Source organism: Astyanax mexicanus, chromosome 11 (genome assembly GCF_023375975.1).
Source record: "Astyanax mexicanus isolate ESR-SI-001 chromosome 11, AstMex3_surface, whole genome shotgun sequence".
Lineage (NCBI taxonomy): Eukaryota > Metazoa > Chordata > Actinopteri > Characiformes > Acestrorhamphidae > Astyanax > Astyanax mexicanus.
Window position 1 is genome coordinate 9,097,477 of NC_064418.1, and position 10,516 is coordinate 9,107,992.

The window sequence follows — 10,516 nt, forward strand, 5'->3', positions numbered from 1 at the left end:
CTCATTATCCACTACAGATTACATCCAAGTTTTTGAATAACTTTATCTATGTATTTTCTAACTGCTTTCACTGCTGGTGTAGACATTCACATGAATATATTAGACCTGTGTGGATGTATAGTGACTTTTAATATTCATTTAATATTTCATTTAAGTGTAATATATATATATATTAGCCTTGATAGCACACGTGAGTCTTGGCTTTTTCCAAGGTTTCTTCCTCCTCCAGTTCTGAGGGAGTTTTTCCTATGTTGATCACTGGAGGATCTGTATTTTATGATGATAGATTTTACTATTTATAGGTATATGTTTGAGTAAAATGAACAGTGTTGTTTTATTCTATAAACTACTGATAGCATTTCTCCGAAATTCCAAATAAAAATATTGTCATTTAGAGCATTTATTTGCAGAAAATGAGAAATGGCTGAAATAATAAAAAAGATGCAGAGCTTTCAGACCTCAAATAATGCAAAGAAAAGAAGTTTATATGCATAAAGTTTTAAGGGTTTAGAAATCAATATTTGCTGGAATAACACTGGTTTTTAATTACAGTTTTCATGCATTTTGGCATGTTCTTCTCCACCAGTCTTACACACTGCTCAAGCAGTTCAGCTTGGGTTGATGGCTTCTGCTCATTCATCTTCTTTTTGATTAAATTTGGAAAAATCCAAGAAACTCATAGTTTTTAAGTGGCACAATTTTTTTCCAGATTTTTCTATTTCTATTTGATTTAGATCTCTGCTGTGATTAAACTGTGAACTTTAAGGACTTACGCACCCATTCACTTTACCAGCCTTAAGCTATATACCTTATACCGTATTTGCACTACTGTTATTTACTATTTTTACTGTCATTCCATCTCGATCACCATCAATATTGCACTATTGTCTTACGTATGTTTATTGTGTCTTGCTGTATTGAACATATAGTGTCTCCCACTCTTTTATATTATAATTATATATAATTATAATATAATATATAATCTATTTTTACTTATTTACTTATATTTATATATCTATTCCTCCCCCACACCACTGCACCTTGTTTTTGTCTCATGTATGTCTATTTGTGTCCCTGCTGTATTGTACACATAGTGTCTCCCATTCTCCTTTATTATATCTATTTTCTGTACTTGCTGTAAAATTGGGAAGGAGAGTAACGTAATTTCAATTCTCTGTATGTCCTGTACATATGCAGTATTGACAATAAAACTACTTGACTTGACTTGACTTGCTATTTGCGCTAGTTGTACATGCAGCAGTTGGCCTGAAGAGGTCACTCTAATCACACCTAACTGAAGATGAACTGAACTGAACTAAACTGAACACAGACACTGTACCAGTACAGGCCAAAGTATAGTGCTAGACCTATCGTATTACTCTAAACATAAAGCTTGCTACAGAGAGCAGAGATAAGGATCTGTATGTATGCTTCCACCGACTACAGACCTTAACAGCTTTTTAAATGTTTTAAATGGAAACTGCTGGGGGGTTTCATGTGGTAGTGTAAGTGCTACCACAGCTTTTCTCCTCCAGGGTCGTGCTGTGTGTTTTACAGCTCTGTGGTCTGGCAGACAGAGGGTGAGCTGCTGCTGCTGCTGCTGCTGCTGCTGCTGGAGGTTTGTGGCTGGACTGAATCGGTGTAGGATCACCTTGCAGGGCTAACAGATCACCCAGAGCTGCAGGGAAGAGCAGGTGTAACGTTAGTTGTCTCTCTGCTCAGCTTCGCCTCATTGTTTGTGAAAGGCCGTGACAGACATCATTCGTAGCTCGAAGGTGTTTTGTGAGGAGTGACTCACGCAGACTTCTCACATGGTGACCCTTCTTTGGTTGAGGAGGAACACGGTGACAATGAGACACTTAAATGTGGTAAAACGTTACCTGTGTCAGGAGAGAGCAATGTGTCACTTCCCTTCCGCAAGTGTGTGTTGAGAAAGGAGCTGGAATACATAAGATGTTTATACCTGAACATAAGATGTTTTTGTTTGTTTGTTTGTTTGGTTGGTTGGTTGGTTCTCCTGATGATGTGAAAGAGTGCCCCTATAGCTGAGCTTGCCTGTGAACATGTTTAAGTGGTTGAAATGGAAAAAAAAAGTGTTAGTACTCATCTTATTTACATGCTGACTTTTGGTAAAAAAAAAGAACAATAATTTAGTAATTGACACACACCTTTGAACAAATGTATTAAAACTATAGGAAAAAAAACATAGATTTATCAGATTAATCGTGGAATCAGGACACCTAAATCCTTCATAGTTTGGGAGAAGCCACGCCCCACCATGGAATAAAGATTCTGATAAAATTGTGGGGCATCAAGTGGTCCAGCAGTCTAAAGCCCTGCCAATATGATCAGGAGATCGCTGGTTCGAATCCCTTTCATGCAGCTTGCCATCAGCTGCCAGAGCCCTAAGAAAGCACATTTGGTCTTGCTCTCTCTGGGTGGGCAGATGGCGCTCTTTCCCCTCCTCCCTCCTAGGGTGATGTCGATCAGCACAAGGCGTCTGTAAGCTGATGTATCATAAAATAAAATGAGATATTGTGTTTTATAAAAATCACTATGTCACTAAGATCCACCAGCTCGCCGGTTTGAATCCTGGATCATGCTGCTTGCCATCAGCAGCCAGAGTCTGAGAGAGCACAACTAGCTTTACTCTCTCTGGGTGGGTAGATGGTGCTCTCTCCCCACAGCACATCTATTGTGAAATATTGGTCAGAACAGGTGTCGGGATGGGGAGACAGCATTTTCTTCTGAGTGCAGTTTGAAAAGACTTGATAGCTGGTTTCAGATATATATATATATATATATATATATATATATATATATATATATATATATATATATATATATATAATGTGCTAGTCTATATCCTCATAGTGCTGGGGGCATTACTAATTATAGGAGAAGTGCGTGGGGATTGACCTTTTTAAATTAAGGGAGAAAATATTGAACCATTATATAAAATAAAATCCTTAAAAAAAGTTCCTTCCACATGTATTTTTTGGAAACCCTTAAAGGAAAGGTTCTTTATGATACCAAAATCATCCTAATATCTTTACTATAGCCCCTTTATTCTAAAGAGTGTGTGTATGTGTGTGTGTGTTTGTGTGTCTAAATGAATGTGCTTTGCAGGATCTGTGTACTTTAGTGTGTGGGAGCATGAAGACTCTTGGCCACATACACAGATCGATCGCACTGAGGAAGAGATACCCCACGTCTTTGATCTCTCCATCTTTCCTGGAAGCTCATCCCTTGTTCCCTCCCTCTGTTTGCCAGAAGGGCAAACATAACCTTTCACCCGTTCAGGCACAGGCTGCTGGGAAAATGGCATATGTGAATGAATGAACTCTGACTCAGTACTCAGCAGAGTTTCTGGGTAAAAGCTGGAATGGCTTTGGCTTTTTCTGCTCTTTTTCGGTCAGTGGATGGACAGGCTCTGATTGGGTGGCAAGCTGGGAAAAAAAGTAAACAAAAAAAAGATAATAGTGAATAGACATGCACTGAAATACTGAATATCAAATACAGATTTTGGCATGTTTTTATTACTTTTGGCACTTTTTTACCATTCAGAATTATGGCCTAACTGTATTTTAGAAGCCATTACAAAACTAACTTTAAAAAAAATTAAACAATTAAAATAAAAAATCTGAGAAACAATCGGTAATAAATGAGTACAAGTGTTTGAAATGGCTACAGGAGTCCAATTTCCCAACATTTCCCCTTCCACTCTTCTTCAAATGCAATGCTCACACAGGTTGCCAGATTAACATACAGTGCCAATAAGTGGCAATAAGTACGTTTCAGTGTCCAAAATTACAGTCTCTACTACACTAATAGTGGTGCTAAATTACCCATCTATGGTTTGCAAACCTTACTGAAGCTCAGTGATTACCTGTTCAGCAGAAAAATAGCCAGCTCGTCTATTTCCATAGTTGTAGCACACTGTTTGCATGCTGCTATCTATACCTGGCAACCCAGGGTGTGGAAATGGACTGGGGGAATGGCGTGGGCAAATTTAGAGGCTGAAACACACAAAGCTGACAAGAGCTGCCTGAGTTTAAACTATAACTTAAAATATCCTAGCAGACATAAAAAACAAACTAACAAAACATGATACATTTATCTCTGCAGTGCTGTTTTAATCATAAATTTACTTTAGCAGTGCTATTCCATTGATAAATGCACCTCAACAGTGCTATTGTAGTCATACGTTTACGTCAGTAGTGCTACCGAAGTCACTTTTGAGTCAAATTTACACAAAAACATGGCTTGAGAGGAGGTGGAGTGTGGGCCTGCCACTATCACTTTAAAAAAAATCTTTTTTTTTGACAGAAAACACTGGAACAAGTACAAATTATTCTGTATTTTAATTTAATTTGGCCAAACACTGAAAGTGTTTTTTTTTTTTGCCGTTTTCAGACAAATATTTTTGGTTGTCAAATATTCTGTGAATCCTTACTAGTACACATTAAAACTTCTTGTGTGTCTTAGGCATGAACACACACACACATACATTCATACTGTAGAACCTAAGAAGGAAAATGAAATGATGATCTGTTTCATGGTCTGTCTAGACGCACTTGTGAAACAGTCACTAAAGGTTTCTATAGCTGTTTCAACCACATGCACTCCATGAATCACACTAAACACATAAGTAAACTGTTTTTAAGGAGGCGACAGTGTTAAAGGGGGTCAAAAGATCTCAGAAATGGCGTGCATTCTGAAGGTTACCCTGAGTCAGGAAGCCTTGAGTGTTATGCGTCCAATGGAACTCGCGGTGCTTTGTACGTGCATATCTTCATCAGGGTATGTTTTTAAGTCGCTGTTGCTAGCGGGCATAAATGTGTCCTTGGACTTCTAGTTCTTTGAGCGAGAGTGTTTATGGGGTCAGTGGAGCAGCTGAGGCAGGTTGTGAAACCCCAGTGATCAGTGGAGTCACTCTTGACAGAAGGAGGCCTTGGGGCTGGTGGCTGGAGATCTAGGTGAGGTTCTCTGCTGTCATTTCTGGGAAAAAGTCAAATACAAGTGTAGATGAGTGCACTTCATTTCACCTCTCCGTGACCTTACAGTGTCTCAGTTGGGTTTTTAGTTGATAGAAAGGTTGAAAAACAGTAGTCGGTCTAGTAACATTGAATATTATGGAGCTTTGAATATTAATATTATCTTTTCAGGAATATTATGGAATATTATGGACCTACAACTGCATATTAGAAAAAGTTGAGACATAAGTTTTCAGAATACATGCATATCCCTATCAATACTTAAAGCGGCAGTCTGTCTTATTTTGTTTCTAAACTGAAAGCACAAGCAATTCTGAGTGGAGAAGGGACAAAATATTGTGTTTAATGGTGCCAGTGTGCTGGAAAGACCATCCCTACTAAGCCTAATACTGTATATTCATTCTAAAAACTAGTGTATTGAGTCGCTTTTCGTAGGAGTTCTTCTTCTGGCCACGTCGCGCGTCTTTACATACTTACATCTCATGTACAGCCTCTAAAAGAGGATCCGGCTTAGTGTTGCTGAATGCGAGCGGTGGAGCAATGGAGACTTCAGAAGGGGAAACTCAGAGCTCAGTAGCTCATTCACCCATAGTAAAACAAAAAAAATAAATTAATAAAAAAAACAATGAAATTAAGTTTCTGACTAAGCATTTTCTCTCTCTGATTGAACATAACTAGTTTAAAATGATTTTTCCGTATGTTCGGTGCAATTACCCATTCTCACCAGAGAGGGCCCTAAATCCCAAAACCTCCAAATGAACATCAGCTTTAATGTTGAGCATGCAAAATGAGCCTTTACTTTTAAGATTGTGCAGCTTCTGGTTTGGCATTGTCTTAGTGAAAAATGCATTGACATCCCTCGCTTTCAAAATTGTTGCTGATAACAGTCTGGATTTTCCATTTTGTTTTTGGTCTTTTAGAGCACACAACATCCATTTCTTTCAAAACAGATCTAGAATATGGATTCGTCTGACTACAATGCATATTTCCACTATGTGATGGACCATCCCCGATACCTCCAATCCCGGTGAAGTTGACACCACTTCTGGACAACGTGGTGAAAAATAAGGCTTATGGTTTGCACAGTAAAGTTTTAAGTTTTAAGTGAAATTTGAGAATGTAACTCCCTATTGTTGTGCTTCATAGGTTTTTTTCCAAAATAATACCTTGATGGAACCCATGTGGTTCCATCAGCTATTGCTCAATGTCAGCTCTTAATGCATGGTCTTCTAAGGGATTGTATATCAAGGGTTGGATCAAGGGTCAGACTTGCAACTTTAACCTTTACTGATCGTAATTCCTCCCGATTCCTTGAATCATTTAACGATGAATATTATGCAGAGTAGAGGGAAAAATACGCAAATTCCTTCCAGTCGTCCTTTGAGGAGCATTTCAATGACGTTCTCACTCATTTAATGTCAAACTAATACAATTAAGACGTTTCATTAACATGTTTCTCAAACACTGCTCGCTGGCCTTCAGATGGTTTCGAATTTTCCACCTTAAAAGATATTAAGAATCTATCTATCAAACATCTATCTATTTGACTCATCTAGAAGTCCATCCCCAATGGACCAGTTTGACAACCACTGCAATAAAGAGATCTCACAACCTTCCTGACATTCACTAAAAGGATATCAAAGGAAGGCAAACATCCTTCTTGCCAGCCAATCAGCTGAATGAGCACGGTCACATGAATGAGGCATAGTAGCATGGGTAAACAATTGGGAGTGCATGGGCCAAGGTCACTCTGGGAAATGCCTCCATGCCATCTACTGCTATAATTATCTAAAGCCTATATGCTTTACTGTTGAGTAGATCTGTGTCACCAGGTTTGATTGTTTCTAGCAGTCCTGTCTAGTTCCTACTGAATGTTTGATCATCCCATACTTTAAAATTACACACAATACTGGAGAAAAATAGCATTGTGTTTACAAAATCTGTTTTATTGTTTTGCAATATATATATATTGTGATTTAAAATATAATTTCATTACACTTCTCCAGACTTCAATGATTCAATATTAAAATAATCAAATTTAATTTGCTTTTGGTAGATATTTCATGAGAACTCTGGAGAGCTTGGGTCTTGTTTTGATTTTATCTGCATTTATTATCTAGGGACTGTTCTGTATATTGTTGACTATATTCCTTGCCTTGTTCCCAACCTTAACATTAAGACTAAACTGAATAAACTGAATAATCTGCCTCAGGCTTTGTTGTCGTGTTTTAAACTGTGTGTTTTTATGTGATGATTATAACACTCCCCATGACTCTCTTGTTCTGGCACATGCTGTAGCCTTCTAGAAACCAGGACTTTCTCCCAGGTGGGTCCCGTTTATCTTTACAAATGTTATAAAGCATTTGAAGTGCTCATCCAAGATTAAAAGTATTATAATAGCGGCCTCTCCACCCCTCCCTTCTTCCCTCCCTCCCTCGCTCCCTCCCTGCATGCCTCCTTCGTACTCCTCCACTCATCATTTGCCAAAAGTACACTGAGGACAGGTCTCAGCACAACAGCTTGTTTTTCCTTCGCCTCCTCTCTTTTGTTTCTCTCCGTTTATTCAGGCTTTGTTTCCTCGGTGTCAGTCGGTGGGTGAACAAAGGGCTGATTCTGGTGCCCGTTTCTCAGGCGGGCAGAGTCCTGAGCAACCAGCGAGACGGCTTTCGCTTTGCTCTGTGCCAAGACACGCCAGGCCACTGCCAGCTACCCCAGCACCCATCACCTGACCTCACCCAAGAACGAATTTCACCTGATAACATAAAAACACACATTGTGCCAAAACAAAGGCCTCAAATGCTCCCCAAGCAACTTTGCGTGAAGGCACCTGTCTAGTCATTTCTGTCTGCTGTATATGTTTGGTTACCAAAGACAACAGTTTTGGTAACCTCAACTGGAAACTGTGTTTCCAGTTGAGGGATCCTTTTCCCAACAAACATTCTAATGCTTATAAACTCTTTTGTTATAAGTAAAAGGTTTATTTAAAGAATGTGAGCAACTGATTTTTTTTTTAACTTTAACTTTTTTAATATTGTCAGGGCCAGTTAGGGATAAAACAAGCTCAGATAAAATAAAAAAGCTTTATTAAAAAGGGATAATCCGAAAACAATCCAAAAACACCCAGAAACATACATTTCTTTTCTTGATACCCCATGTTATCGGTCACCTCTCTACAAAGGTGCGACAGAGAACTATCCTTTGACTTGGGTTTGTAATCTGTCTCACAGCTGATCCTGGTCTTTTATGATTATAAATTAAACATACCAAAGGGAGCGAGTAGTGATGGCAAACCCAAAACTCAGATTCAAACAAAATCGATTCATTTGAATCACAGTGTTTACAGTGATAAACTGCTTCAAAGTTTGTATCAAAAGCCATGTGACTGTCCCAAAACTGGTTTAGTTAAGTCACACACTTTTGCGCATTTTGGTACAAAGAAACTGCAAGCAGCTGATCAGCTGAATTCAGAATGTTTTGTCCCCAAATGTTTCAAAATAAGAGTTTAAAAATCTTATCTCTGATGTCTGAACTGTGTTGGTTGTGAACATGACACACGACCACATTGACACATTTGAAAGAGATGCAATGCAATGTAACAGTTTTTGCTGCAATGATAACTTGTATAATATTTCCCTAATTTAACTTCTTCGCTGGGGATAGTTCAGGACTGCAGGCAGCTCAGTCTAGTGCCCATAACCTCTTCTTACACATCCACGACTTTGTAATGTGTGCAGCATATGGTTTTGTATTGTCTTGTTGAAAAATGCATAAGACAGCTACAGCACCAATGCACTATTGGGAATGGGAGCAGTGGCTGTGAAACAAGACCTTAAAAGTGGCAGGTAGAAAAAAGGTGGGAAAGTGCTGCATGGCATGGCTAAAAAAAGAACAGACAAACACACTCAAAAAGGAACATGCCTTAATTTCTTTTCTCTTATCTCTTTTCTTGTTACCCACTGTTACTGGTCACTTCTCTACAAAGGTGCGACAGAGGACTATCCTTTGACTGTGGGTTTTGAAGCTGTGGGACTTGGAGTTTTTTTTTTTTGGCCCAGATCCACCAGCTCTTCCACCACAGTGTCCAAGTCCTGTGCTGGTGGTTGGCAGTATAGGCTGCACATCTACACATATGACACTGAAAGCTTTAGAGAATAGTACTGAGCAACACAAAGTGATGGCAGTATAATCCCAGCTTTGTATAATATTTCCCTAATTCTGGAAAAGGGTAGGATTTTGCGTTTCCTCTGGGAAGTGCCACTCAGTTGTAAGTGTTCCCGCGTTCACAGGACACAGGTCATCCCTCTACTGACTGATGTGTCCCAGTGTAACCCTCTGACCATGTGAACCACAGCATGTGCCAGCTACTATTACAGCATGCCAAATCACAGCCTGTGACTAGTGCCAGATAGTGTGTGTGTGTGTGTGTGTGTGTGTCCTGAACTCATAGGCGAAGTCCTCTGGGACACTGACATCGCTCTGCACATGTACCCATCAAGGTTATTGTTTCTTAACTCTGTGTTCCCTGTGTTTATTGCAGAGGTGCTCTGGCTCGGCAGTAAGCTTTGTAAACCGCTGACCTACACCTGCTGTTCCGACACGAGCCCGGCTCACTGTGACCTGCTGCTGACTGCACAGACAGTGTGTGAAGAGTGGAATAATTAAACAGCTTGCTTTGCTGGAATATTCATTTGCCGCACTGTGCTGAGCACACCCACTTGTGATGGGCTGCAACCATAGAATCTGACCTCGCTCCAGCTCCAGCGCGTGGGTTTCCCCCATATGACGTAGGATTGACGTATGCCGAAGTATAAACTGGCCTTAACAGTATCAATCCCAGTCACATAGTCCCTACCTCTCTCCACCCACCAAAGTTGTGATAGCAACATGTCTATATCAGTCATATTTTAACAAAAGATCTTAGATATAAATTTTTCCACATTAAGATTGTTGTGTTTGGTTGTAGCGCATTGTTCTTGCTGATGACAATTCCAATTTCACCAGGTAATAAATGTCCAGGAAGTACAGAATCCAGTATTTGAGTATTTGAAATATAATGAGGTTTCCATTGTTCTAATATAATCTTCTCAGCTGCAGTCAAGTGTGCCAACCATGCTTTCCATGTTTTTTCCTGTAACGGAAAGATGGAAGTCATCATTCAGTAAATGTACAGCAGGGGTCATTGGCAATTGAACTATTAGTCCTTCCAGAGTAGTAATAATGACATTTCTCCATAAACCAAAAAGACCTGGACATTCCCAAAACGTATGTATAAAAAGGTCCATTGTTTCATGGGGGCAGAATGCAGCTCCAGCATTTTTGACAAAATATTCATAAATTAAATTTGGTGGCAATAATGCAGGTTTGGAGCCCAATGTTTCCTTTTTTAGTTAAGTTTTCCACTGGAGCTATTGGGATATTGTAGCTAGTATAGTTGAATTTGGCCAATCAACCAATTTACCAAGGCACACAAATTGTAACACCCTATTTGTTTTTAATTTGATAAATACTACTCTGACTGG